The sequence below is a fragment of the Chlorocebus sabaeus genome, chromosome 2, assembly GCF_047675955.1.
Source record: "Chlorocebus sabaeus isolate Y175 chromosome 2, mChlSab1.0.hap1, whole genome shotgun sequence".
In the NCBI taxonomy this organism is placed as follows: Eukaryota; Metazoa; Chordata; class Mammalia; order Primates; family Cercopithecidae; genus Chlorocebus; species Chlorocebus sabaeus.
This window is the reverse complement of record NC_132905.1, coordinates 28,687,228-28,713,631: the sequence shown is the minus strand read 5'-3', so window position 1 is coordinate 28,713,631 and position 26,404 is coordinate 28,687,228. Positions and strand designations below refer to the sequence as shown.

Here is a 26,404-nt window from a genome sequence, read left to right as displayed (position 1 = left end):
CAGAGATATCATATCACTCATATATTGCTGCTGGGAATATAAAGTGATGTGGCTGTTCTGGAAAGAGTTCCACAGTTCCTTAAAAAAGGAATAAACATGCACTTGCGAGGCCAGGCGTGGTGGCTCATGCTTGTAATCCCAGCACTTTGGGAGGCTGAGGCAGGAAGATCACGAGGTCAGGAGTTCGAGACCAGCCTGGCCAACACGGTGAAACCCCATCTCTACTGAAAATACAGTAAATTAGCAGGGCATGGAGGTGGGCACCTGTAATCCCAGCTACTCAGGAGGCTGAGGCAGGAGAATCACTTGAACCCGGGAGGCAGAGGTTGCAGTGAGCCAAGATCATGCCACTGCACTCCAGCCTGGGCAACACTGTGAGACTCGGTCCCAAAAAAAAAAAAAAAAAAAAAAAAAAAAAAAAAAAATGCACCTGCTATATGGCCTAGCAATTGCTCTCCTGAGCATTTATCTCAGATAAATAAAAATTTATGTTCACACAAAAACCTGTACATGAATACTTATAGCAGACTTATTCATAATAGCCCCAAACTACAAGGCACCCAGATGTCCTTCAGGTGATGCATAGTTAAACAAACCATTCTGTACAATGACATACTACTCAGCAAGACAATGGAAGGAGCTACTGATACATGCAATAATCTGAATAAATCTCCAGGGAATTATACTGACTGAAAAGAAAAGCCAATCCCCAAAGATTTCATATGATAAGGCTCTCTTTATATAGCATTCTTAAAATGACAAAATTAAAGAAATGAAAAACAGATTGCTTGTTGCCAGGGGTTAAGGACCACGTACGGGTGAAAGGGAAGTTGGTTTGACTATCAAAGTATAGCATGAATGATCCTTGTGATGATGGAAATGTTCTGTATCCTCGCTGTATCAATACCAATACCCTTGTTGTGATATTACACTATAGTTTTGTAAGATGTCACCATTGGAGGACACTGGGTAATTGGTACACAAGATTCCTCTGTATCATTTTTTATAACTTCATGTGAATCTAAAATTATCTCAAAAAATTTATTTTTAAAAAATGTTAAGGTTAAAGTGAATTTTAAATGTGAAAGAGGTCGAGTGGAGAAATAATTGGAAAGAGCACTGGACTTCGGGTCAGGAGTTTTAGATTCAAGTTTTGATTCAATCAACTTAAGTAAATAACTCCTCTTGTCCAAAATTATTTGTATAATGCAATTGACAAGACCTGCTACAGTTATCTCCCAGAGTTGATAATAGGTGAAAATTATATTAATTAAGAGAAAAACTTTAAAAACATAAGAACCAAGGCTCTATATAAATATTTGGTATTTAAAAGCTTGCATTCTATAAATGATGCCTCAAAGCCTATTTCTCCTGGTAGTTTAAAAATATAATTACCTGGCTAAGACTACCAACTAATTTCACTTTCATCATCATTCAATAAATCTCGGAAATAGAAGCAAAGAACAATCTTGGACTAGAGAAGAGAAGAGCCTGATCTCCTTTCCAGCCCTATGACTCACTCAAGAAGCCAGGAATATGCCACGTGTTCTCTTTCTGCTGCAAGGGTTGCTGTGAAATAACCTCATTTAAGCTGTGTTGTACAGAATGGACCACCTTAATGCTGAGATTCCAACATTTTCTATTTCAGGACTGGTTTGGGGAGATTGCACAGAGTTCATCCTATGATCCTTCATGTGAGAAGGAAGCCATTCGGCCATTTATAGCCTAAGAAGACAGAGCTAGAAGAGATAAAGCCAATCTTGGCTATGGCTGCTATGGGGACAGAGGGTAGAGATCATTTGCTCCGTTGGAGAAATTTGGAACTACTGTTGACCCTTGAACAACATGAATTTGAACTGTGTGGGTCCACATACATGTGGACTTTTTACAATAAAAGCACCTGTCTCTCTTGCCTTCCTTTCAACCTGCTCCACCTCTTCTACCTCTGCCACCCCTGAGACAGCAAGACCACCCCCTCCTCTTACTCCTCATCCTACTCAAAGTGAGAAGAGGATGAAGACCTTTATGATGATTCATTTCTACTTAATGAATAGTAATGACTTTCTTAATAACACTTCCTTTTCCCTAGGTTACGTTATTATAAGAATACAGTGTATAATATATATAACATACAAAATAAGTGATAATTGACTGTTTATGTTATCAGGAAGGCTTCTGGTCCACAATTGGTTGCTACTAGTTAAGTTTTGGGGGAGTCAAAAGTTAGACATGGATTTTTGGCAGCACAGGGTATCCACACTCCTAACCTTAACCTTGTACAAGGGTCACCTCTACTGAGATGCTTTTGCAGCCATTAACTTTCAGTGATTTCAATATATTCTAAACTGACTTTTTAAAATGAGAGAATATATAAGCTCATTTAACAGGAAGTTTAATAAAAGCTGGTTGATCCAGTACCCCAGTGTTATTACCCAGGATTTAGGTTCTCTACATTTCTTGTCTTTGCTATACACATGGTTGGCTTCATTTTTAAGGCTGGTTCCCACCATAGGACAATTGTGGATTCATCCATTTTCATTCAAATCCGGGGAGAGAGCACGAGAATAGCTTGTTCTTTAGAGCAAGGCAGAACTTTCCCAGAAGTCTTCCACAAACCTCCCTTCACATATCATTGGCCAGAACTGGGTCACAGGACTTTTTATAAACAAATCACAGACAAGGGGGTATGGGCTAACCCTTAACCCAATCAGAGTTACTCCTGAAGCTGAGGGTATTCCTTGGACTCACATGGGCTACATAAAGACAGGGCACTTGGACAAAATTGAGGTTCTTTTAGGAAGAAAAACTGAGGTTGTAAGCACTATGTAAGTAGTTGTTGCTCAATAATGCTGCCATCCTGTCTTAATTTAGCTAACAGGACTAAGTGACAGATTTCTGAGGACTCTGATACTAAATGTTGTAAACATAGGGTAGAGTTTGACTTTTTTAGTTTTGAATCTTTCTTTAAACTGACTGTGAAACTTCATGAAACTCAAGTTATTGGGCCCTTGTTTTCTTATTTCTGAAAGGAAATAAAACTGTATAACCTCGGGCAAGTTACTTACCTTCACAATGTGTCAGCTTTCTCATTTGTGGATTCCTTATCTAAAGTTTAATAGTACTTTACTCATAAAGTTGTATTCGTTTTCTAGGTTTTCCATAACAAAGTACCACAGACTTTGTGGTTTAAACAACAGAAATTTGTTTTCTCATATTTGGAAAGCTAGAAGGTCAAGATCAAAGATTCGACAGGGTTGGTTTATTCTGAGGTCCTTGGCTTGTAGATGGGCATCTTTTCTCTATATCTTAACCTGATCTTGCTTCTGTGTGTGTCCTATCTCCTCTTCTTATAAGGACACCAGTCATATTGCATTAAGGACTACTTTAATGGCTTCATTTCGTATCTTTAAAGACCATATCTCCAAATAGGTCACATTGTGAATACTAAAGGTGAGGACTTCAGCATATGAATCATGGGGCAATACAATTCAATGCTTTTGATATAAGAATTAAGTGATTTAATACATATTAAGGATGTAAATCTGTACAGTAGATGCATATTCAACATTAGTTATAAAATTATCTTATTTTCAGTAGTAGCAACAGATATAAAAACAATAGTATTTGAAGTAGTAATAGCATCACTAGCAGGGATAACAGAACTGTCTGAGAGAAAAAGAGAAAGAATCCTTATGCAAGGAAGGGGGAAGATAAACTTTATAGAAAAATGAGACTCAAAAGACTAGTATTTGTTTCACACTCTTCCAATTACTATGGCTGTTTAACATAGTATGTCAAAACTTACTGGCTTAAATCAACAACACTTATTTTCTTCATGAAATCTGCAGTTTTGACAGGTCCAACAGGGATAGCTCGCTCAAACTGCACTTGTCATCAGCTGGGACAGTTCAGAGTCTCACTCACATGTCAATGCCAGCTGTCAGCTGGGACCTCAGCTGGACACGTACGTGGGGCCTCTCCACATGGCCTTGGTTTCTGCACACATTGTTGCTGGTCTCCAAGGGTGAGCATCCTGAAAGAGAAAAAGTGGAAATTGTAGTGCTTTTTATGACCTAACTTCAAAAGTCACTAAAAATTACTTTGGTTGCATTCTACTCATTTGAGGCATTCATAAAGACTGTCAAAGTTCAAGAGATGGGGAAAGAGACTCCTCCTTTTGATGGAGAGTGTCAAGGTCTGGAAGAGCATGTGTGACTACATTTACTGCAATGGTCATGTTTGGAGAGTATAATCCTCCATTCATACCTACCTTCCCACACGAAGCTTCTCCTTCTGGAGCTTTCTTTCAAAAACTTGGGTTTGTGATTTTGTTCCAGATCAGAATTGGATCCTTATGCTATGCTACCCAAATTCCAGAGATTTGATGATAAAATGGCACATTTGGCAGAAAACTTTTGAGAAGATCTTTATCAAAGAGGGAACTCTCTAAATAAAGGTTCAATGTGCCTCATAGTTCTCTTTGAAACAGGAACATACAGAAAGGGGGCTGACATTCTGATTTCCCAGATAATCTTTCCTTTTTATGATTTTGGACATAAACATGTCTCAGACCTGCACAAGGAACTCAGATTTTCATCCTTAAAATTAAAACTGAAGAATAAGGAGAACCACATGCCCTTATCAGCTCTAATATTCTAAGAAAATGAGAAACAAATGAATTAAGAACATTTAAAAGCTATGCACTGGGTTCATCAAAGATTCTCCCACTGAAGAGAGAATCTGAGCTGTTTCTTGCTTTATATTTGAATGCTGTGCATGGTTTTCATGATGGCAGTAATAATTTATTGACAAAATGCTTTCATTGAGTTGCCTTTACTGAAGAGGCCCTGCATGCCTTTTCACCAGCTTGCTACAATTAAAAGCAGCAGTAAACAGAGCCTTTCTATTTAGATTGAAAAGCAACGATTAAGCTTACCCAGCTATAAATAGGAGGCAGCTTCACATCTATGGCCCCAACTGCACACATTAAAGACTCTAGCTCCAAATGCCCCCAGTTTATTTCTACAGGACAAACCAATAAACTGTCAAACTCTGACCTTAAAACTGACAATTTCTTAGAAAAGGAAAGTAGGTAAATTATGCATAATTCTAAATAATTACTGAGATGTCTGTGAGGCCAGGAAATCAGTACACACGCTGGAAATCTAAATTTGTAGGCTGCTAGCTTCTCCTTTTGCCATTATCAAACCATGGTTTGCCTTGAGCAGCTGTCAGAGATGGCTTTTCTTTGCTTGGGGGTGTAGAAGAAAGTAATGGACTTAAGAATTACAGTAGAGAAGACGGAAAACACAAAGTTATTTTTTTAAGATTCCCCTTGGCTCAAGGGATTCAGCAAGGAAACCAGAACATGGACAGTTACTGTTGAAGGTTTTTGAATAAAAATGTTTAAATGCAAGCCATTTATCCCACCTATAAGCTGTAGCTATCTGAGTTTTTAGAGATGTGAAGGCATTTGATTCAACCTTCTCACTTTCTGCAACAGGAAACTGGAGGCTAAGGAAGCTGTGTGAATTGTCCAAGGTCACAGAGCTTGACAGCAGCAGAGCTGGAACTCAATAGCTTTTCTGTCACTGCAGTATCCACTGAATGGAAAAATTTGTTCTTTTTTTTATATTAGTTTTAGTATAAAACCCCAGATTAATGAGACCTAAGTCATAAAAGTCCATGGGGTGCTATGTTTCTTTGAGTGCAAGACAAGCTTCCAAAGGTGACAGGATTTTCCCACTTGGAGAAACATGGTCCCCTCTGCCTCAGTATCCTCCATCTGAGCCAAGAGTTGCCTATGTCCAAAAGCCCAAGAAAGTAAGTGTCCAAAATATGTCTTGGGTGATCATATCCTTTTTAAACTTGTGAGTCCTCTTCATTGCATGTTTGCACGTGGCCTGTGTCTCCCAGTGATTTTCCAACTGCCCATGACTCCCCTTGGGTCATGCACTGGATATTCTCCGTTGCCTTCTGTCACCTTCTCTACTCAACTCTGTGCCCAGGAGACTGGCACTTATGTATGCATCAATGTCACCCTAGTCCTTTGGCTATAATCAGGCTGTGCTATCAAGGATACCAACAGAAGACCGATAGCATGGAGATAAAGAAGCCACAGTTTCTATTCCCCCAATTCACTTCCTGCAGAATAAAGTACAGTTGCCCAGCTGAGCCCAGCCCACATTAGCCAAACCCCAGAAAAATTAGTGAGAATTAACAACTGCTATACTAAACTACTCCATTTTAGAAGTTTTTAATTCAGCAGTATCTGACTGATACAAAATATGACAACTGCAAAGAATTTAATACAACATAACCAGCTTGAAACAGAGATCAATATTTCTGAGACCCAGAAATGGAAGTGAACTCAGACTGGGATTGAATTTGTAGATTCAATTGACTCCACATCCAGAAGCAAATGGAGACATCTGGGGCCCTGTGGGGTAGCAAAGCTAAAAAGCATCCCATGGGAAGTAAGAGATTCACTCTTCACATTCATTGCTTGGAACTAGTAACAAGTTTGAGGTTCTCTCATGCATTAAAGGGGGCTGAAATAAACTCTTAAAACCACTGTCTGAACTATAAAACTGGACAGTAGGGAAGCCATAGAAAATAAAGTCTTTTATCCTGAACTTAGGCTTAACTGCTGACTTGGTAGTTGAATGTGCAAAAACCTCAATTTCAATGCAGTTTGGGAGCCTTGAGCTACCAATATAAGACCTGGTTTTTTGACTAAATGTTATTGAAAAATAGTGGAAGAAGAGATTAATATAAATCTGCAAGACTATGAGACATAAAATGGGGGAGAGAGAAAGAGACAGAGAGAGAGAGAGAGAGAGACCTCCATTCAATAATAAAATTCCAAAACACATAAGGAAGTAATGCTAAGAAAGACAGCAACGAAATAAACAGGACTGAGTTCACTCTAGATGAAATGGAAATAATAAAAGAGACTATTACCCACTTGCCTTCACTAAAATAACTGCTGAAGAATGTATTTCAGGCAGAAGAAAACACCCTAAGAGACATAGAAGAATGGAGTGGAGTGCAGAAACAACAGTACAGAATTTCATAAAATATTATGATCAATTTAATTAACTATTGACTTTTTAAAAGAATGGTATTTTTCACATTATGAGATAAAATTCAAATAACACCAAGAAAGACATAGATGGGAAAAATATTATGTATGTACTAAAAGTATACTTAGTTCTTGGGTTATTTGGGAGAAGAGCAGAGATACTAAATCATTTAAATTCCGTTCAGATTTTTTTACTTAAAAATGTTAAAATGTTAAAACTATCACTCAAACAGGAAGAAAGAAAAGAGGTAAAATAAGCAAAAAAAGAGCATGGTAAACATAAAATATATAATAACTAAGTCCAAATAGAGCAGTAATCAAAATAAATATAGAGGAATCAACTTACTTATAAGAGCAAGATTATCAGGCCAGGTATATAAAAATCCAACCATATGTGATTTATAATAAACACACTTAAAACATAATGGTCCAGAAAGGTTGAAAATAAAGAAACGGGAAAAAACAAGTAATGCAATCACTAACCAAAAGAAAGCTGATATGGCAATATGAATGTCAGATGACATTGGATCCAGGCCAAAAAGCATAAAAAGAGACATTATGTAGTGATAAACCCTGTCTCGACTAAAAATACAAAAAATTAGCCCGGCGTGGTGGCAGGTGCCTGTAGTCCCAGCTACTCGGGAGGCTGAGGCAAAAGAATGGCGGGAACCTGGGAGGCGGAGCTTGCAGTGAGCTGAGATAGTGCCACTGCACTCCAGCGTGAGTGACAGAGTGAGACTCCATCTCAAAAAAGAAAAAAAAAGAACAGTCCTGTATTTGAATGGCCAAGATTATGGCTTAAAATATAAAAGAAAAATGAAGACAAAATTACAAGACAAAATTGAAAAATCTACTATTCTGTCTGAGATTTTAAAACATATCAAAAGCCAGTGGAGCCAGCAGAAAATATCAATTTGTATTAAAAAGCTGAAAAATAATAAATTCACTTTATAGATGTAGAAACTGGGGCCCAGGCAGTTTGAGTGATTCATGCAAGATCACAAAGTTTGTATGAATTCAAGCCAGGACTAAAACTCATACTTTCTAAATACTAAATACTAATACTATGCCTTCTAAATACTAATCCTATGCCTTCCCCATTTTATAACATTAACACACGTAGAAGAAACTGCATATCTGCAGAAATGATTAGCCTTTTCTATGTCCTTAAGAGAATCCTTAGTGTGGTAGCATATCTGCCAGTGTTCCACTCAGGTTACCTTGAATTTCTTTTAGTTTTTCAGGGTGCCTTTTCTTACCTCTTACATGTTATGTTTCTAATTATCCATCTCTGTGATTCTCTATGGAGAACCACCCTTAGGCCACTGGGGTGGCTACTGTGAAACAGAAGTTCCTGGGATTTTACACCCTCAATCATGGCCCTTATTCAATGACTGACTGGTGTGGGAAAATGGAAGCCCAGCTCCTTTGCCTTGGAGTTCAGACAAATCTAAGGTATAATTTTCACTCCGAAGTTCCCCTGTGGGATCAGGCTGAGGCTGAATCTTGGCTTGGCTTCTTCCCTTCTCTTTCCTCCTTTTTACACTCAGTTCTACCTTGAAGAACTTCCTCAATACATTGAGTTGCATGTGATTTCTCACCTCAAGGTTTGCTTCTGGGAACCCTTTCCTAAAATGAGGACCATACAACTCTATACTAGGAGTAAAGAGAGAGTAGAAAGTGGTTCTACAGAAAACCAAATACAGCATGTTCTCATAAGTGGGAGCTAAATGATGAGAACACATGGACACAAAGGGAAACAACAGACACTGGGGCCTATTGGAAGGTGGAGGGTGGGAGGAGGGAGAGGATCAGGCAAAATAACTCATGGGTACTAGGCTTAACACATGGGTGATGAAGTAATCTATACAACAAACCTTTGTGACACAAGTTTACCTACATGATAAACCTGCACACGTACCCCTGAACTTAAAAACAAACAAACAAACAGGATTATTCCATAAAAGTATGTTCTCTATTAAAAAAAAAAAATTGAAGTAAATGAAAATCACCCATAATCCCACTATTTGTGAGGCTATTTTGGTCATTTATCGAAGTATATATACATTACAAGTAAAAGTGTGATAATGCCAAAAAAAGTAGTTCTAGGGAAAGAATATTTGAGAGGTTAAGGATTCCTGCTGCTTTTATCTCTGGGAAATTCCAGTTTGATTTGGGCACTAGGAACCTGGCATGGTGAATGTAGTGTCTGCCAAGCTAGAAAAACACTGCTGCAACTTCAGACTTCAGGTTAATTACTATCGACTGGCCAACTTTCTGTCCCGAGCCTACCCTCTTGGGTGCAATTCCAGATTAATAATGGCCCAATTCCAAATCTGGAGGATACCTGGTCTCTCTCTCTCTCAGTGCAGTTGTTTACTTTCCTTAAGACTGAATATACAAGAAGGCAACGCTGGGATTCTGGCCTTTAAGATGCAAGACCATGGATAACCATATAAGCAACATCATGGGCTTTCCAGTTGGTTGAGCCATTATTTCCGTCTCTACTTTGTATCCTATAGCTTCACATTTCTTTGCTTTCCAAGTCTGGATTTATAGGTGGGCCTTGTCTAGAAAGCCACGTCTACCTTTCATCAGGCAAAAAGTTTCATTAACCACTGTGGCTTAGAATAATATTTATATAATAAAATATTTACTGTGTATTGAATGCATGCTATATGCCACTTTACAGATGAAGAAATGGGAGTTTCGATTTGAAGATTAACTTGCCCAGGTTTACATGGCTAAAAAGTGGCCAACCCTTGCCACGAACCAACCAAGGATTTAGTGAGTCAGACATGAGCCTGACTCTCCATGTATCCTCCAAGTCATAGCATTCCCTACTCTGGCTTTGCTGATCCCAGGCTCTAGCACTGGATTTATCCTTGGTTCTCTTACTGACTGTTCTAGTTGTACTTTCCTAGTTGAGCCCCTGATACCCATCCTCTGTCAACTCATTTTCCCCAGGAGCTGACACTGCTCCTCAAAGTATGTCTCCAACTTCTACCTGCCATTTTTCACAAAGACACATGGAGAATTTGCCCTAAATACACATCTCTAGGGACTTTCTGTTTCAATGCCCTGTCCTCCTCCTGCCAGACTGAACCATGGCATTGGGGCCTAAAACTCTTAATGCTGCCTTAGGTTGGGTTCCCCAGAAGCAGAACGCAAGACAGGAAAAATCAGGCACACGTGGCTTCAGTCCTCTCGAGGAAGGGCTCTCAAAAGAAGCATCTAAAGAAGAAAAGCAGACAGGACAGCTGGGGTAAGAAGCCAAGCAAAGATGCATGCTCAGGAAACATCTAAACCTGGCCTGATCTGAGAGAGGATCTGGAGCATAAATTACAACACTGCATGATGGTCCTCATCATTAAGACAAGGCGGTTTGCCTTTTGTACTCCTGTATCAGTCAGTCATTGCCATAGACTTCTGCTGATGAAACCGTTTAGGGAGTGTAACTTTCTGGGCATTAACTGAGGGTGATCCTTGGAGAAGAGGACCTCCGTGAGTTTTTAGCAGTCAATACAGCAGCTGGAGGCTGGAGGCTGGGGACCCCGCTCATCCACCAGCATCTACTACAAGTGCCTGGGCCTTGGACAATGAAAGCGTGACTTCAGCAATCAGATCCCTTTTCTCATCCCACCTTCCTGCTCCTGGCCTCCTCATACTCCCCACCATCCTGTGTGGCTGGGCGCCCCCCGCCCCGCCATGCCATGTGCCTATCCACAGGCTCCTGGATTTTAGTACCTGCTCAGAGTCCACTGCATTGGCGCCTGACACTTTATTAGTGTTCTAAATCTTTGTTTACAGTTACCAGGACTCTCTAGATAGCAGCAAAAAGTCAACAAGGAAATAAAACTCCACCAGCTGGTGTATTTGTTGGGGATAAACTCACCACACAGGAAACAGCTGGGTATATGCCCACAAACGTCAGTACATTGCTGGTGCCAAAGGCCCATCTGAATTTGCAAGTTTGAATCCCCCCTTTCCAAGCTGGTCTGTTTGTATGTGCTCCTCCACACCTTCAGTTCCTTTGCACCATGTGAGCCTCAGGAAGCTGAGGCACTAATGAACTTTGAAGCTGTTCTACTGCCTGTGACAATCCACGGGCCAGTCGTTTGATCCAATTGCTTGATGCTACCTCCAGCAACCTCTTGGCAAAATCTCTGCCATTATGTACCATTGTTTCCTTATTCTAAAGCTCACATCTTCTCATGCCGAAGTCTATATGCTTCCTAGTGTATGAAAGTAACACTTTAATGTAGCCCTGAAGAAAACTGTCCAGCCCATCTAGACATCTGCCAGTCACTAGGATACAAATGTTAGCACACTAAGAAATAGAAGGCTGAAGGCCATCTTCACTGACTTTATACAGCGTGTTCTTTGTTCAGCAAAACTTAGCTCCTAGTCCCGAGCCAATTCCAAAATGCTGAATTTCATCCTTCCACTACTTTGAAGGCATTTAAGATCTAATGAAAGGGATTAGGCCTGGAATTGGTGCCAGAAATTAAAATGAAGGCATAATTTGCATGTTTTGACAATACCTTCACACTTATACCCATGCCATGCTTTCTTAAACACTCTTGAAAATATGTGAGAATCAAGATTTCATAATCCACTTCTGGAACGCCATGAAGAAACATTCTCATTTTGCTTTCTCCCTGCCTTCTGATTTTACTCACGAGCTTAGTAATCACCATAAGGATGGGGTAGCCATAAACGGCAGAGCATGGAGCTTTAGTGCAGTCAGATGTTTGCGTATTTCCCCCTTTATCTTGTATATAAAGCCACGCTAAGGTTTGCAGTTAGTACTGGAGCTCACCTTGAAAATAGCACCATCTTTCTCCAGAAGTTGCTCAAACTCCAGGTAGTAACCTCAGGTTGTATCACAGCTCCTTCAGGGTGCCTCACTACTTTTAATAAGCACATGACAAAGATAATGTCTTTCTCGATTCTAGTAGTATTTCCTAGCAAAAGCCTAAGCTGCACCAAGGTGACGTGTTGTAATATTTTCACACGTGTTAAAAAGGATTACTGCTGTTCCTAATAGGTTGATGTGCCCAGATGGAGACTATTGCTTTTGCACATAATGTCTAAGCTTCTTTTCCAGCACACAATCGTTTAAGAAACCACTTTTCTTGCTATGCCTTGATAATCTCGCCTCTTGAATAACTCATTTCCATCAAGAGCAGGACAGAACCAGAACAGCATGAACAAAGATAATCTCTAAAATGTGATTTCAAATGGAAAAGTGTGACATGGTTTGTCAGAGACCTGGAAGGTGCACATTGTTTAGCAGGTTGACCCAAAGCCATCCTCAAGAAGTAGAATGGGTTTTTTTGTGTGTTTTATTTTTGGTTTGTTTGTTTTGTTTTCTTTTTCATGACAGAGTCTCGCTCTGTCGCCAGGCTGAAGTGCAGTGGCGCAATCTCAGTTCACTGCAACCTCCGCCTCCTGGGTTCAAGCGATTCTCCTGCGTTAGCCTCCTGAGTAGCTGAGACTACAGGCTCGTGCCACCACACCCAGCTAATTTTTGTATTTTTAGTAGAGATGGGGTTTTACCATCTTGGCCAGGACAGTCTTGATCTCTTGACCTCATGATCCGCCCACCATGGCCTCCCAAAGTGCTGGGATTACAGGTGTGAGCCATTGCACATGGCCTAGAAGTAGGATGGTTTTAAGAGCACTGCACATTCTTTGATACTTCTCCCCCTGAGAGTAGGGTCTATGTTTCCACCCCTTGAACCTGGGTGGGCTTTGTTATTACCTTGATCAATAACAAAGTGCAGCAGAAGTGACACTATAATTTCCAAGGCTGGGTCTGAAAAAAGTCATGTGGTTCTTCCTTGTTCTCCTGGAACACGTACTCTTTGTATCTTCAGCCTCCATGTAAGAAATTTTACTGTCCCGAGGCTGCCCTGCTGGACATACTAGCTGGAGGGGTCACTAAGAGAGAGAGATGACCAACAAGCCCTAGCTATTCAGGCATCCTACATGGGAGTGACAAAACCTTCAAGATGGCACTAGCCCTAGCTACTGCTCAACTGTAATCACAGAGAGCCCAAAGCCAGAAATACCCAGAGGAGCCTAGTGGACCCCAGAACTGAGAGAGATACTAATAAATTGTTACTGATTTAAGCCACTGTGTTTTGAAGATGTTAGTTCCACTGCAATACATAATGAGAACAGGAGGTGCATTACACATAATATAATGCACAATTCAACCCAAAGGACTCTCCTACCCACCATTGGATACAGGTCTTTGATAGTTGGCACTGCTGTGGGTGCACAGAGCCAAGGCCAGGCCTCACAAAACAGTAGAGTGGGTGGACATCTGCATGCTATGATTTGAGAAAGACTCAAAGTAACCTCCTTCAGGAGGCCGCTCAGGTCCCTGACCTCTTCCACAGTAATGGCCTTGATAGGATTTGCAATCTTGGAAACTTGCCAAATGTTAGTGATTCCCCTTGTTCAGTGGGTTTCAAACTAGCAACACACAGGTTTTGAGAAGGGACTTCCAAGGAGGTAGGGTGAAAGCAAGCCTTCTAGAGACACAGTATTCTCTCTCTCGGGCCTCAGAGGCAGGAATTCTTCCCAGCCTCAGGGGTGGTACTGACCCAAGGAGCCCATCAGTGCAACACATTCTTCTTGCTTTTGTGATTGGTGTAGGGCTGGGCATGTAGTCCACATCAGGTCAATCAAAGGGAGTATCAGGACATTCCCAGGGAGTTCTGGGAAAACAATGTTCACCCTTTTTCACTAGATTGGAATTTAGAAGTATAGTACTTTGAGAGCTGCTAGCAGCCATCTTGTGATAAATAGGGAAAGTGGCCAAGAATCCTAGGAATGAAGTGGAAAGAGAGGAAGTAGATCTGAGAAGAGACAGACAAAAAAAATTGATCCTAACAGCTTTGAACCTGGTATTCAGTTGTTCTTGAAGCTGATCTCCCCTGGACTATTTTGTTATGTGAGCTCCCAAATTTATTTATTTTTTTTTGTTGATTTAAGCAACTAGAATTTTAAAAATCAGTAAGTACATATATGCTTAGCTTCTCTAAGAGTTTGTGTTTTAGCAGTAGAAGAAAATGATTTCTGCTGTTAAAAACATGTTTGGAAAGAGCTGATCTTTGTCCTAGTGATCTAGTCCTTTTTGTTGTGCAAAAGGAAATGCTAAAATCAGAATGAGAATCATTGTTACCTGACATAGACACAAGTGATGATGATGATGATGATGATGATGATGATATCAATGCTCACCAAGTGCTAATCCTGGGCAAGACACTGTTCTAAGTGCTATGAATATATTAGCTCATTTAATCATCTCCAAAACATTATGAGGTATTCTATTACTATCACCATCTACAAATGATGGAATTGAAGTACAAAGAGGGTAAATAGCAACCTAAGATCACACAGCTAGTAAGTTGTGATGTTAGGATTGAACACAGCTGTTCCCTTAGCCATACCCTACACCCCTCTGACAAGGTAGAATGCCTTCTCATCGGCCCCTGGGTTCTGGGCTCTGTCTTTCCACGATGCCTCTATTTTTAAAGCATGCAACCCAGAAGGTTCCTATTCAATGTAAGTGAGAGAATTTCTATCACTGTGGACCTGCCTCCATCTTCTGTTTTTATTCTCACCACAAAGTATATGACTTACTCATGTCTGCTTGGTTTTGACTCTTTACTAAGAGTAAGGGAATGCAGAGATCAAAGGGAAGGAAGATTTTTAACTTAAGTTGCCAGTTTGCTTCTTCTTCCAAAAAAGTTTCATGCTTAAAAGTATGGCACCATGCTTTATTCTTCAAAAGAAAAATGTCAAATCGTAGCTGACTCCAACTCCTTGTTTTACTTAGGTGGAGGAAGATTCAATCTCAGTGAGTATGATTTGTTCCTGCCCAACCCCAGCTCCCAAAATGGCCCAGGAAGTTGTACGCAGCATAGAATTTGAAGGGGGTGATGTCACTGTTATTTGGTCAACTTGTATGATCATTGTTCAGATTTGTGTAGTCCCTGGAAAGAAGGTGGCTCTGACAGTTCTCTGTCATTTTTGGGTACAGGGCACCTTGTTATATGGCTGTTTCCGCAGGGCCTGGTGTCAAGCTTCTCTTCATGGGTCTTATATATATCCTATTCTAAGGAGATGCTAAGATGTGAGATTGGAAACCACCATCCCTCTCTTCGTCTCCATGAATCTCCACCTCTCTGCCTTTGCTATTTCCGCCCATCCCTTCCTTTCAGTGAAGAACACAGATCCCCTCACTGCTCTGCTCCATTCTTTATAGCGTTTTGCATATTGCATGGGTTTTGCCTAAATTAGAGTGGGCCTTAATAGAATTGTGGGGCTTTTAAACATTCAAGCATCATTTATTTTAATATCCCCCTAAATACCTTTTGAAAAATCTCTTAGAAGTCCAATCGATTTACGGGTTAGTGTGTATTTTAATTGACCATTCAATTTCAAATAAATGTGGAGGAAATTATAGCCCTCTTAACAGAGAAATGACGATTTAAAGAGAATGAGATCTTGATTGAAACCATTAGGAACTTAGAAACCAGACTCTGATATGGTCAAAGAAAACAGCCCAGGAATTTATCAAGCCTGCCTTATTTTGCTTTTAAGAAAAACTTGAAAACTATAAAGCGAAGTGAGATGTTATCCAAAATTTTGAAGGTATTTAATAAACAGTTTAGTGCAGTTACTGTTGTTTGGCATTGAGAAACACTGGTTAACCAAAATTTTATTACAAAAATAAAATAAAATAGTTAGTTCTCACCTAGCCTATGGACTTGAGGCTTGGAAGAAAGACATTTTAATATCCTGTCATCTATTAACATATTTTTGATCAAATCACATAATCAGACAAATTCTTTTTTTTTTTTTTATTTTGAGATGGAGTCTCGCTCTGTCGCCAGGCTGGAGTGCAGTAGTAAGATCTCAGCCCACTGCAAGCTCCGCCTCCCGTGTTCAAGCGATTCCCCTGCCTCAGACTCCCAAATAGCTGGGATTACAGGCACGCACTACCACGCCCAGCTAATTTTTGTATTTTAGTAGAAATGGAGTTTCACCATGTTGGCCAAGATGGTCTCGATCTCCTGATCTCGTGACCCACCCACCTTGGCCTCCCAAAGTGCTGGGATTACAGGCGTGAGCCACTGCTTCTGGCCTCAGACAAATTCTTGATCAGATGAGCTCCCTAAGAACACCCTTTTCTTTTCTTTATTTTATTATTTTTCCCCACAAGTTATTGGGGTACAGGTGGTATTTGGTTACATGAGTAAGTTCTTTAGTGGTTATTTGTGAGATCCTGGTGCACCCATCACCTGAGCTGTATACACTGTATTTGTAACCTTTTATCCCTCATCTCCCTCCCACCCTTCTGCTGAAGTCTCCAAAGTCCATTGTGTCATTCTTTATTTTGTTTGTTGTTGTTGTTTTTTTTTTTTTTTTTTTTTTTTTTGAGACGGAGTCTTGCTCTGTTGCCCGGGCTGGAGTGCAATGGCCGGATCTCAGCTCACTGCAACCTCTGCCTCCCGGGTTTACGCCATTCTCCTGCCTCAGCCTCCTAAGTGACTGACTACAAGTGCCCGCCACCACGCCCGGCTAATTTTTTGTATTTTTTCGTAGAGACAGGGTTTCACCGTGTTAGCCAGGTTGGTCTTGATCTCCTGACCTCGTGATCCGCCCGTCTTGGCCTCCCAAAGTGCTGGGATTACAGGCTTGAGCCACCGCACCCGGCCTGTTTTTGAGACAGAGTCTCGCTCTGTCACCCACACTGGAGTGTGGTGGTGCAGTCTCAGCTCACTGCAACCTCTGCCTCCCAGGTTCAAATGATTCTCCTACTTCAGCCTCCTGAGTAGCTTGGATTACAGGCATGTGCCACCACACCAGGCTAATTTTTGTATTTTCAGTAGAGACAGGGTTTTGCCATGTTGGCCAGGCTGGTCTTGAACTCCTGACCTCAGGTGATCCAGCTACCTCAGCCTCCCAAAATGCTTGGATTACAGACATGAGCTACTGCGCCCGGCCCATTGTATCATTCTTAGGCCTTTGGGTCCTCATAGTTTAGCTCCCACGTCTCAGTGAGAACATAGCGGATGTTTGGTTTTCTATTCTTGAGTTACTTCACTTAGAATAATAGTCTCCAATCTCATCCAGGTTGCTGCAAATGTCATTAATTCATTCCTTTTTATAGCTAAGTAGTATTCATATATATATATATATATGGGTTTTTTTGCTTTGTTTCGTTTTGTCTTTTGAGACAAAGTTTCGCTCTTGTCCCCCAGGCTGGAGTGCAATGGTGCGATCTTGGCTCACTGCAACCGCCACCCCCTGGGTTCAAACAATTCTCCTGCCTCAGCCTCCTGAGTAGCTGGGGTTACAGGTGCCTGCCACCATTCCTGGCTAATTTTTGTATTTTTAGTAGAGACAAGGTTTCACCATATTGGCCAGGTTAGTCTCGAACTCCTGACCTCAGGTGATCTGCCTGCCCCGGCCTCCCAAAGTACTGAGATTACAGGCGTGAGCCACCATGCCTGGCTTGGTTCTTTTGGTTTTGTTTGTTTGTTTGTTTGTTTGTTTTTTGAGACGAAATTTCACTCTTGCTGCCCAGGATGGAGTGCAGTGGTGAGATCTCAGCTCACTGCAACCTCTGCCTCCTGGATTCAAGTGATTCTCCTGTCTCAGTCTCTCAAGTAGCTGGGATTACAGGCCCCTGCCACCAAGCCAGGCTAATTTTTTTATATTTTAAGTAGAGATGGGGTTTCACCATGTTGGCCAGGCTGATCTTGAACTCCTGACCTTCAGGTGATCCACCCGCCTTGGCCTCCCAAAGTGCTGGGATTGCAGGCATGAACAATAGTGCCCAGCCTATACCAGTTTTTTAACCACTCGTTGATTGATGGGCATTTGGGTGGAGAACACCCTTTTCTATCAGTCCATTTCATTTATTTCCCATTTCAAAAATTACTCCACGAACATGATCATTCCCATAAACACAGAATAAACATTTGGCAAAATTCAGTACCTTTTCATGATAACAAATAGTAAAGAAGGAAATTTTCTTAGCTAATAAAGGTCAATACACAAAATTCACAGCTAACATCATACTACATAAAATTGAAAAGATTCCCTACTAAACCAGGAATAAGACAAGGAGGGCCACTCTTACCGTTTCTAATAAACATTATACTGGAGCTTCTACCTGGGGTAATTAAGCAAAAAGAAGTAAGAAAAAAAGGAAATAAATAAATGACATCCAGATTGGCTAGGAAGAAGTAAAATCATCTCTATTTGCAGATGGAATGATCTTGTATATAGAAAATCCTAGAAAATCCATGCATACACACAAAAAGCTATTATAACTAATAAATGAATTCAGCAAGACTACAGGATAAAATATCAAACTTCAAAAATCAATTCTCCTTTTGTACTCTAGCAAAGAACAACCCAAAAATGGAATTAAGAAAGACATTTTATTTATAACATTAAAAAGAATAAAATACTCAGGAAAAAATGTAAACAAAGAAGTGTGTGGTCATTTATTTTTTATGTCTGCTGGGCTAGGCCTTGGACTACCCAGACATTTGTCCAAGCATTATTCTAGGCAGGTCTAGACATGTTTGTGAGAGTGTCTCTGGAGGAAATCAGCATTTGAACCAGTAGGCAGAGTAAAGCAGATTGCTCTCCCTGATGTGTGTTGGCTTCAGCGCATCAACAGAAGACCTCAACGCATCAACTGAAGACCTCAACAGAACAAAAAGGCTGAATAAAAGGAAACTCCTGCCTGATTGCTTGAGCTCATCTTTTCTGACTTTTGAACTCAAACTGAAATGTCAGCTCTCCTGGGTTCTCCAGCTTGCTGACTGAAAATCTTGGAACTTCTCAACCTCCGTAATTCCATGAGCCAATTCTTTATAATCAATTGCTCTCTCTTTCATAGGTACATATGGGGCATACACACACACACACACACACACACACACACACGTATACTACTAGTTCTGTTTCTCTAGAGAACTCTAATGAAAGATTACTTAAAACTACATTATTGAAAGAATTTTAAAAATACCTAAATGAATTGAAAGATATTTTATGTTCATGGATTGGAGGACTTAATATTGTTAAGATAGCAACACTCCCTAAATTAATTTACAGATTAAACTCAAGCCTTATCAAAATCTCAACTGCCTTGCTTACAGAATTTGACAAACTTACCCTCAAATTCACATGGAAATGTAGTAAAGTCAGAATAGCCAAAATAGTCCTGAAAAAGAGGAATAAAGTTGGAAGACTTATACTTCCTCATTTCAAAACTTACTATGTAGCTACAGTAATCATCTTGAATACTTTGTACTGGCATTAATGATAGTTATATAGATCTATAGAACAAAATTGAGAGTCCAGAAATAAACCCTTACATTTATAATCAATTGATTTTGGACAAAGATGTCAACACAATTCAGTGAGGAAAGAATAGTCTTTTCAACAAATGGTCCTGGGGTGACTGGATATCCTCATGCAAAAGAATAAAGTTGGACCCTATCTCTTATCATATATAAAAATTAACTCAAAATGTAGGAGATATCTGATTGTAAGAACTAAAATATAAAAATCTTAACAGAAAACCTAGGTATAAACATTCGTGATCTTATATTAGGTGATAGTTGCATATGTATGACACCAAAAGCACAAATCAAAAACTTTTGTGTGTCAGAGAACATCAGGAAATAAGTGAAAATAAAAGCCACAGGATGGGAGAAAATACTTGCAAGTCATATATCTGATAAAACATTTGTCATATGAAGAACTCTTCACAGTCAACAACAAAATGACAAACAACTCAATTAACAAATGAGGAAAGGATCTGAATGGGTATTTTTCCAGAGAAGATATTCAGATGGCTAACAAGCACATGAAAATACCTTCAACATCATTAGCCACTACATAATTATAAATTAAAATTACAATGATATATCACTTTGTATCCCTTAGCGTGATTAAAATAAAAGACAGTAACAAACGTTGGCAAGGGTAGAGAATTGGAACCCTCACATATTATTGACGGTATTGTAAAATGGTGTAGCCATTTCTGAGTAACAGTCTGGCAGTTCTTTAAAAGTTAAAAATACAGTTACTATTTATGTGTGTGTGTGTGTGTGTGTGTGTGTGTGTGTGTACTGGAGACAGGGTCTCACTCTGTTGCCCAGTCTGGAGTGCAGTGGTGCAATCTCGGCCCACTGCAACCTCCACCTCCCAGGTTCAAGCAATTCTCCCACCTCAGCCTTAGAATTGCTGTTTGACTCAGCAATTCCACATCTAGGTAAAAATCACCAAAAAGTGGAAACAACCCCAATGTCTATCAACTGATTTATAGATACACAAAATGTGGTGTATTCCATACAATGGATTATAATTTGGCCATAAAAACTAATGAAGTACTGGCTTATACATTCTAAAACATGAATAAACCTTGAAAACATTATGTTAAGTGAAAGAAGCCCATCACAAAAGACCTTATATTTTATGATTCAGTTTATGTGCAATATCCAGAATAGGCAACGTCATAGAGACAGCAAGTAGATTAGTGGTTGCCAGGCAATGGGAGGGGAGAGGAAGGAGATAGAAAGTGACTGTTAGTGGGTACAGAGTTTATTTTGGGGGTAATGAAAATGTTCTGGAATTAGTGGTGATGGTTGCACAACTCTGTGACTATATTAAACAGTATTGAATTATACACCTTAATATATTTTATAATATATGAAGTACATCTTGATAAAGCTGTTCCAAAAACTTTATATAATATATGCTAAAGATCATATTACATAACCCATTATAATCAATATAATATATATCTCATATTTATTATTGTGTATTATATATTATATAAATACATATATAATTATATAGTGTAAAATTATAGGAATTGGACATGTTATAATTGTTATGAGCCCTATATCTCTCCTGTTGCAGCTTAAAGCTGGAAGTCCCTGAATTCGTTTGACACTTGACAAAATGTCCTTCTTACTTATATATGCTGCCATAATATCCTTTAAATGTCTGAGAATTAAAACAAAACAATACCAATCAAAAACTTCCTTCTGATTAGTTTATCCCCGAGTCAAGTTGTTTTCTTATTTGTATGTTTTCTTTTGGTTGGGATCAGATTGGTTTGTACATTATGTGGTTAAGAACTTCTGCTGGGCTTCTAGTACTGACCATCAGCACTAGTAGCTATGATACAGGGAAAGTTAAGTCCCTCTCTTTGCCCGGGTTACCCAACTATAAAATTGGAAAATTTTTGAGGCTATCACAAAATATCAGTAGAAGGACTAAATGACCTCTTAAAAATTCAGCGTTCAAGACAACCTACAGAATGGGAGAAAAATTTTGTAATCTATCCACCTGACAAAGGCCTAATATCCAGAATCCACAAGGAACTTAAACAAATTTACAAGAAAAACACAAATGACACCATTAAAAAGTGGGCAAAGGACATTAACAGACACTTCTTCGAAGAAGACATTTATTTTTTCATATGTTTATATGAAAATATGGGAATGTAAATTAGTTCAACCATTGTAGAAGACAGTATGGTGATTCCTCAAAGACCTAGTACCAGAAATACCATTTGACCCACCAATCCCATTACTGGGTATACATCCAAAGGAATATAAATCATTCTATTATAAAGATATGTGCCCATGTATGTTTATTGCAGCACCATTCACAATAGCAAAGATAGGGAATCAACCTAAATGCCCATCAATGATAGACAGGATAAAGAAAATGTGGTACATATACACCATGGAATACTATGCAGCCACAAAAAGAAATGAGATCATGTGCTTTGCAAGCACATGAATGCAACTGGAAGCCATTATCCTCAGCAAACTAACACAGGAACAGAAAACCAAACAGTGCATATTCTCACTTATAAGTGGGAACTTAACAATGAGAGCACATGAATATAGGGAGGGGAACAACACACACTGGGGCCTGTCAGGGGGCCAGCAGGAGGGAGAGTATCAGGATAAATAGCTAATGCATGCAGGGCTTAATACAGAGGTGATGGGTTGATAGGCACAGCAAACCACCATGGCACACATTTACATATGTAACTGTATTAGTCTGTTTTCATGCTGATGATAAAGACATAACCAAGATGGGGCAATTTATAAAAGAAAGAGGTTTATTGGAATTATAGTTCCACATGGCTGGGGAGGCCTCACAATCATAGCAGGAGGCAAGGAGGAGCAAGTCACACCTTACATGGATGGCAGCAGGGAAAAAGAGAGCTTGTGCAGGGAAACTCCTGTTTTTAAAACCATCAGATCTCATGAGACCCATTCACTATCATGAGAAAAGCATGGGAAAGACTCACCCCCACAATTCAATTATCTCCCACTGGGTCCCTCCCACAACACGTGGGAATTATGGGTGCTACCAGATAAGATTTGGGTTGGGACACAGAGCCAAACCCTATCATCCTGCCCCTGCCCCCTCCCAAATCTCCTGTTCTCACATTTCAAAACTAATCGTGCCTTCCCAACAGTCCCCCAAAGTCTTAACTCATTTCAGCATTAACTCAAAAGTCCACAGTCAAAAGTCTCATGTGAGACAAGGCAAGTCCCTTCTGCCTATGAGCCTGTAAAATCAAAAGCAAGTTAGTTACTTCCTAGATACAATGGGGGTACAGGCATTGGGTAAATACAGCCATTTCCAGTGGAAGAAATTGGTCAAAACAAAGGGGTTACTACAGTCCCCATACAAGTTCAAAATCCGGCAAGACAGTCAATGTTAAAGCTCCAAATGATCTCCTTTGACTCCATGTCTCACATCAGGTCATGCTGATGCAAGAAGTGGGCTTCCATGGTCTTGGGCAGCTCCACCCCTGTAGCTTTGCAGGATACAGACTCCCTCCCAGCTGCCTTCGCACACTGGCATTGAGTGTGTGCAGCTTTTCTAGGTGCACGGTGCAAGCTGTCAGTGAATCTACCATTCCAGGGTCTGGAGAATGGTAGCCCTTTTCTCACAGCTCCACTAGGTAGAGTCCCCGTAGGGACTCTGTGTGGGGGCTCTGACCCTACATTTCCCTTCTGCACTTCCCTAGCAGAAGTTATCCAAGAGGGTGCTGCCCCTATAGCAAACTTCTGCCTGGACATCCAGGCATTTCCATACATCCTCTGAAATCTAGGCAGAGGTTCCCAAACCCCAATTCTTGACTTCTGTGTACTCGCAGGCTTAACACCACATGGAAGCTGCCAAGGCTTGGGGCTTGCACCCTCTGAAGCCACAGCCTGAGCTCTACATTGGCTCCTTTCAGCCATGGCTGGAGCAACTGGAATGCAGGGCACCAAGTCCCTAGGCTGGACACAGCATGGGGACCCTGGGCCAGGCCCACGAAACCACTTTTTCCTCCTGGGCCTCTCGGCTTGTGATGGAAGGGGCTGCCATGAAGACCTCTGACATGCCCAGGAGGTATTTTCCCCATTGTCTTGGGGATTAACATTCGGCTCCTCACTACTTATGCAAATTTCTGCAGCAGGCCTGAATTTCTTCTCAGAAAATGGGATTTTCTTTTCTAATGCATTGTCAGGCTGCAAACTTTCCAAACTTTTATGCTCTGTTTCCCTTTTAAAACTGAATTCCTTTAACAGCACCCAAGTCAACTTTTGAATGCTTTGCTGCTTAGAAATTTCTTCTGCTAGATAGCCTAAATCTTTTCTCTCAACCTCAAAGTTTCACAAATCTCTAGGGCAGGGGCAAAATAACAGTGGTCTCTTTGCTAAAAAATAATCAGACTCACCCTTGCTACAGTTTCCAACAAATTCCTCATTTCCATCTGAGACCATTTCAGCCTGGACTTTATTGTCCATATCACTATTAGCATTTTGGGCAAAGCCATTCAACAAGTCTCTAGGAAGTTCTAAACTTTCCCACATTTTCTTATCTTCTTCTGAGCCCTCCAAACTGTTCCAACCTCTGCCTATTACCCAGTTCCAAAGTTGCTTCCACATTTTCAGGTATCTTTTCAGTAGCACCCCACTCCTGGTACCAATTTATTGTATTAGTCCATTTTCATGCTGCTCATAAAGATATACCTGAGACTGGGTAATTTATAAAGGAAAGAGGTTTATTAGACTTACATTTCCACATGGTGGAGAGGCCTCACAATCATGATGGAAGGCAAGTAGGAGCAAGTTACATCCTACATGGATGGCAGCAGGCAAAAAGAGAGCTGGTGCAGGGAAATTCCTGTTTTTAAAACCTTCAGATCTTGTGAGACTCATTCCCAATTGCGAGAATAGCACAAGAAAGACCTGCTCCTATGGTTTGATCATCTCCCACTGGGTCCCTCACACAGCACATGGAAATTATAGGAGCTACAAGAAGAGATTTGGATTGAGACACAGCGCCAAACCATATCAGTAACAAGCCTGCATGCTCTGCACATGCATCCTGGAACAGTAACAAGCCTGCATGCTCTGCACATGCATCCTGGAACTTAAAATAAAACATAATACAATTTAAAAAATTAAAAATGTAAAAAAATTTTTTAATTCAAGTTTCAGTCATTAAAACAGGGACATATGCCCAATAAATGTATTATTATTATTTTAATACTTATCACTCTGTTCTGTGAATTCTCAAAAGTAGCTTCTATTTTACACCACTTAGGCCTTATAACTGGGGAAGATTCCACCGTATCCTGAATTGGGAGAATGCAAGAAGCATGAAGGACAAAGGGTCAATGGAGTCACAACCTGTAGACAGCCTGAAAACCCAAATTTGGGGCATCCTTTTGTGCTGCTCTACAAATAGCCTTCATTTGCTTTTCCTATCTGGCTTCAAGATTAATTGCTAAACTTGGACGGAGGACCTTGAAGTTTGCTCATAAATTTTCTGTGTTTAGAAAGAAGATTTTTATCATTAATATTCTGGAGTGAGCATGAGTCAGGGAGAGTGACTCAGGCCATGTTCTCAGAGGTGGCTGGCTATAAATCCACTTTTACAGAATATTAATCTACCTTGGCTCTTTTGAAAAGTTAACAATTATTAGTAGACGATGTGAAAGAGAGCCTTTAAAAGAGGAATGGTTAAGACAATGTCACCTTGAGTTTCTTCCAAACTCACTGCTATTAGAGAAGAGAAAAGCTGTTCCCTCAAACAAACTTTGGAGAGGAGTTGTCCCGGCAGGCAGAGGCAGCAAAAGGAAGTCACAACTCCACTCGGCGGAGCCCCCATAGGGACTCTGTGTGGGGGCTCTGACCCCACATTTTCCTTCTGTACTGCCCTAGCAGAGGTTCTCCATGAGGGTGCTGCCTCTATAGCAAACTTCTGCCTGGGCATTTAGGTGCCTAAAACCTACTACATATGTGTACTGGATTCCAAGAAAAACCCTAGTACCTTCAAGGAAAGATAAGGTTTCATGAAGCAATTTGACTCAATAATTAATTGTTCCTACCCAATGCTGGAATACCTAGGCTGCCTTGAAAATATTAACCCAATCATTTGGAGAGTTTGAATCTCTTGAACCTAATAGTTAAAAGTAGATAATATTTATGTCTTTGGGAAAGTGTAAACAGGGTCACAGAATTAGGGGATTCAAGAAATGGACATTGAAGTATCACTACCCACTCCAAGCCCTTGCCTGAGGAAGGGATACATTGAAACCACAACACACTGTTTTCCTTTTTTTTTTTTTTTTTGGTTTTTTTTTTTTTTCTTTCCTGTACATTTATATTAGTGGGCTCTTAAACTGTGGATCCCAGAAGGCAGCATGGACATCACCAAGGAAATTGTTAAAAATGCAAATTATCAGGCCCCTTCCCAGATTTACTGAATCAGAATCTCTGAGGTTGGGACTCAGAAACCTGTATTTTAACAACCCTTCCAGATGATTCTGCCCCTTGCAGAATTACTGCTCTAACTACAGCCAGTAACAGAGCTACTTTTAAGAAGCAAGTGGTTATAACAGTTGGGACTACTGTAGGCCAAAAAAAAAAGAGAAAGAAAGAAAGAAAGAGAGAAAGGGACAGAGAAGAGAGAGAGAGAGAGAAGGAAGGAAGGAGAAAGAAAAAGAGAGAGAGAGAAAGAAAGAAGGAAGGAAGGAAGGAAGGAAGGAAGGAAGGAAGGAAGGAAGGAAGGAAGGAAGGAAGAAGGAAAGAAAGAGAAAGAAAGAAAGAAAGAGAGAAAGAAAGAAAGAAAGAAAGAAAGAAAGAAAGAAAGAAAGAAAGAAAGAAAGAAAGAAAGAAGGAAGGAAGGAAGGAAGGAAGGAAGGAAGGAAGGAAGGAAGGAAGGAAGGAAGGAAGGAAAGAA

General features: G+C 40.2%; 1 long non-coding RNA gene across 1 annotated transcript in view; it reads right to left on the bottom strand.

The window, feature by feature from the left end:
* Positions 1-3,653: 3,653 nt before the first annotated feature.
* Positions 3,654-26,404, bottom strand: part of LOC119621458 (uncharacterized) — a 110,210-nt gene continuing 87,459 nt past the window's right edge. The window contains exon 3 of the long non-coding RNA XR_005238016.2: positions 3,654-4,033. This is a non-coding gene — a long non-coding RNA (uncharacterized lncRNA). The remainder of the gene's footprint in view (positions 4,034-26,404) is intronic.